This window comes from Theropithecus gelada, chromosome 1, assembly GCF_003255815.1.
Source record: "Theropithecus gelada isolate Dixy chromosome 1, Tgel_1.0, whole genome shotgun sequence".
Lineage (NCBI taxonomy): Eukaryota > Metazoa > Chordata > Mammalia > Primates > Cercopithecidae > Theropithecus > Theropithecus gelada.
In genome coordinates this window covers 13,230,059-13,234,626 of record NC_037668.1, presented here as the reverse complement: position 1 = coordinate 13,234,626, position 4,568 = coordinate 13,230,059, and the positions used below count along the sequence as shown (strand labels likewise).

General features: G+C 48.9%; 1 non-coding gene across 1 annotated transcript; it reads right to left on the bottom strand.

Annotated features, from left to right (window-relative positions):
• Positions 1-4,398: 4,398 nt before the first annotated feature.
• On the bottom strand, positions 4,399-4,562 carry LOC112614721. The gene has a single exon (XR_003117118.1). It is a non-coding gene; the product is annotated as a U1 spliceosomal RNA (small nuclear RNA).
• Between the last annotated feature and the right edge of the window lie 6 nt (positions 4,563-4,568).

Sequence of the window (4,568 nt, the reverse complement as noted above, 5' to 3'; positions counted from 1 at the left end):
CCTAGGAAAGCTAGGTATTGTCCAAGGTTTCTCCCCATGTGATACGAATACTGAGGGAACTCAGAGACCGGTGCCCGCGTGGGTCCTCTGTAAGCTGAGCGCTGGTCCCCTGGGCCCACTTTCTCTTTCTCTATACTTTGTCTGTGTGTCTCATTTCTTTTCTCAAGTCTCTCGTTCCACCTAACGAGAAACACCCACAGGTGTGGAGGGGCAGGTCACCCCTTCATACTGGGGGCTCCACTGTAGTAAATTTCAGAATTATGTTTCTCTGTTTAATCTGCTTGTTTTTAGTGTGCCGTACCAGTCAAAGAATCCTACATCAAAATCGAGAGAACGAACAAGCCTTCATTGCCATGGCACATTTATATAAAAAGAAAGGGAGAGATGTTGTGGGAAGTCAGGGACCCCGAATGGAGGGACCGGCTGGGGCCATGGCAGAAGAACATAAATTGTGAAGATTTCATGGACATTTATCAGTTCCCCAAATTAATACTTTTATAATTTCTTACACCTGTCTACTGCAATCTCTGAACATAAATTGTGAAGATTTCATGGACACTTACCACTTCCCCAATCAATACCCTTGTGATTTCCTATGCCTGTCTTTACTTTAATCGCTTAATCCTGTCATCTTCTTTGTAAACTGAGGAGGATGTATGTTGCCTCAGGACCCTGTGATGATTGAGTTAACTGCACAAATTGTTTGTAGAGCGTGTGTGTTTGAACAATATGAAATCTGGGCATCCTGAAAAAAGAACAGGATAACAGCGATGTTCAGGGAACAAGGGAAGCAACCTTGAACTGACTGCCGATGAGCCGGACGGAACAGAGCCATATTTCTCTTCTTTCTTTGGCGAATAGGAGAAATATTGCTGAATTCTTTTTCTCAGCAAGGAACATCCCTAAGGAAGAGAATGCGCCCTGAGGGTAGGCCTATAAACGACCCCCTGGGGGTGGCCACCTTTTAGGGATGAAATAAGCCCTGGTCTCCTGTAGCGCTCCCAGGCTTATTAGGACGAGGAAATTCCCGCCTAATAAATTGTGGTTGGACAGGTTGCCTGCTCTCAAACCCTGTTTCCTAATAAGATGTTATCAATGACAATGTGTGCCCGAAACTTCATTAGCAATTTTAATTTCACCCCATCCTGTGGTCCTGTGCCTCAGAAACTGAGGCAATTGCAGGAGTTGCTGATGGCCTCGCAAATCTTAACCCTGTCGCTTGGGTTAAGACCATTGGAAGTACTATTGTAAAATTTCATATTGATCCTTGTGTGCCTGTTCTGTCTGTTGTTAGTCCGCAGGTATACCCAGCAGTTCCAGAGAGACGGCGACCATCAAGAATGAGCCATGAACGATGGCAGTTTTGTTGAAAAGGGGGAAATGTGGGGAAAAGAGAGATCAGACTGTTACTGTGTCTATGTAGAAAGAAGTAGACATGAGACTCCATTTTGTTCTGTACGAAGAAAAATTATACTGCCTTGAGATGCTGTTAATCTGTAACCCTACCCCCAACCCTGTCCTTGCAGAGACATGTGCTGTGTCTACTCAAGGTTTAATGGATTTAGGGCTGTGCAGGATGTGCTTTGTTAAACAAGTGCCTTTGATGCGCCATGCAGATCAAAGCACAGCACTTTTCCTTAAACTTATTCATAAGTCTTTCTGCTGACTTCCCCTACTATGACCCTATTGTCCTGCCACTTACCCTTTTCCGAGATGGTAAAGATAATGATCAATAAATACTGAGGGAACTCAGAGACTGTTGCCCGTGCTAGTCCTCTGTATGCTGAGTGCCTGTCTGCTGGGCCCACTATTTCTTTCTCTATACTTTGTCTCTGTGTCTGATTTCTTTTCTCAAGTCTGTCATTCCACCTGACAAGAAACGCCCACAGGTGTGGATGAGCAGGCCACCCCTTCATTCAAGTAAGTGCATTAACAATATACTTCTCAGTTGCATCCCTGGAATCCATGGGAAGCCCAGGAGAGCCCATCAAGTGCTACAGGATCAAGCCCAAACAGAACAGGACCAGGCATGGCTTCCTCACTAGGAGCCAGGCCAAAGTCACCTCCTTCAGTCCCAACGGAGGCTGGAACTGGTTCACCTGCAACAGGAGGACCCGGCCCAGAAGGCATCGACTTCATCTTCATGGTGCCTTCAGATACAAAATCATCTAGGATTTCTTTTCTCTTTGATCTACTTCCAACTCTCCCTTTGTATTTATTTATTTGAGAGGGAGGCTTGCTGTGTTGCCCTGGCTAAAGCATAGTGGGGCAATCTCAGCTTACCACAAGCTCCGCCTCCTGGGTTCTAGGAATTCTGCCTCAGCCTCCTGAGTAGCTGGGATTACAGGCGCTCCTCTTGTGCCTCGCCCGGCTACTTGTATTTTTAGCAGAGATGGGTTTCACTATCTTGGCCAGGCTGGTCTCAAACTCATGACCTGTGATCCACCCACCTCCACCTCCCAAAGTGCTGGGATTGCAGGCATGAGCCACCGCGCCTGGCCCTCCCTATTTCTTCAAGACCTTTTGGGATCCCTCATGCGCAGGACCTAAGGGGGTGGTGCCCTTCCCTACTGGTCCCTCCCTGCCTAGTGTCTTCGGAGCCCTAACACACCCGAACGTTACTGCTCCCCGATGACAGCAAGAGGACCAAAGAGGGCGGCGGGTACGATGGGAACCACAGGGTCACCGCAAACCGGCGCCTCACGGGCTTCTAGCAACTTGAATAAATGCCCCCTGAAGCTTCTCTTCAAGTCACAGGGAAGAGGAAGGTGGCTGCCGACCCTGCGGCAGAAGCCACGTGGAGAGAAGCTGGCCCTGCCCCTGGTCCTTGAAAACAGGTTTGGCCAGGCTGATTTTGACGGGTAGGCCCAAAGAAAAGACTCAAAGGCAGACCAAACTCTGACCCCAAGATTAAGGGCTTTCAAATGTCTGATCGTTTTCAGGTTGGTCAGTAGAATCAATTCCATCTTCATCAGGAGATTCCTTTGCCAAAATTCAGAGACCTGGGGTTCCTGCTGCTTGCCCCACAGAAAGCCAATCACTGAGATGATTATTGCCAAGGAAGAGGCTTTAGTAGGGTGCTGCAGCAGAGGAGATGAGAACTCAGTCTCAAATCCATCTCCCTGACCAACCAATACCAGAGGCTTAGATGGCCGAAAGAAATGTAACAATGTGTAAGAAAACAGGAACTTTGGCCAGGCGCCGTGGCTCACGCCTGTAATCCCAGCACTTGGCCAGGTGCAGTGGCCCAAGCCTGTAATCCCAGCACTTTGGGAGGCCGAGACGGGTGGATCACGAGGTCAGGAGATCGAGACCATCCTGGCTAACACGGTGAAACCCCATCTCTACTAAAAAATACAAAAAACTGGCCGGGCGAGGTGACGGGCGCCTGTAGTCCCAGCTGCTCGGGAGGCTGAGGCAGGAGAATGGCGTGAACCCGGGAGGCGGAGCTTGCAGTGAGCTGAGATCCGGCAGCTGCACTCCAGCCTGGGCGACAGAGCGAGACTCCGTTTCAAAAAAAAAAAAAGAGAGAGAAAGAAAAAGAAAGGAAACAGAGAGAAAGAAAAGAAAAGAAAGAAAATAAATACAAGAAAAAGAAAAAACTAGCCGTGCGTGCTGGCGTGTGGTTGTCCTACTCGGGAGCCTGAGATGGGAAGATTGCGCCACTTCTCCAGCCTGGGCGGTACACCGAGACGCTTGTCTCAGGGGGAGAAAAAAAAAAAAAAAAAAAAAAACACAGAGGCTAAGAGGTAACTCTGAGGACAGCGGAAAACTCCAAAGTTTTTTGTGTGTGTGTGTGTGTGTGTTTTTTTTTTTTTTTTGAGACGGAGTCTCGCTCTGTCACCCAGGCTAGAGTGCGGTGGTGCGATCTCGGATCACTGCAAGCTCCACCTCCCGGATTCACGCCATTCTCCTGCCTCAGCCTCCGGGGTAGCTGGGACTACAGGCGCCCGCCACCGCTCCCGGTTAATTTTTTGTATTTTAGCCAGGATGGTCTCGATCTCCTGACCTCGAAATCCGCCCAACTCGGCCTCCCAAAGTGCTGAGATTACAGGCGTGAGCCACCGCGCCCGGCGGGAAAACACCAAAGTTTCTAAGAGATATTAGAAGCCCTGGGACCGCAGAACAAACTACAAAACTGCCCGGCCTAGATATCTGAGCTCCGCCTAACATGTACCACAGCATCTAACCTGGGAGACCACCCAAACAGAGACGGAAACTCGCCTTCTAAGAAAATGAGTAGCAGCTGTATCTGGCCCCGTACGTGAACTCGTAAAATAAAGCCCAAGTCACGCGAAAAGAAACAGCTGACTACACGGAACACAACCATGAAATAAAACACTTCAGACGAAGCAACGAACACTAGCGTTATAGCTATTATTTAAATCACAATAACACCAGGGGAAAGCGCGAACGCAGTCCCCCACTACCACAAATTATGCAGTCGAGTTTCCCACATTTGGGGAAATCGCAGGGGTCAGCACATCCGGAGTGCAATGGATAAGCCTCGCCCTGGGAAAACCACCTTCGTGATCATGGTATCTCCCCTGCCAGGTAAGTATGAGTTC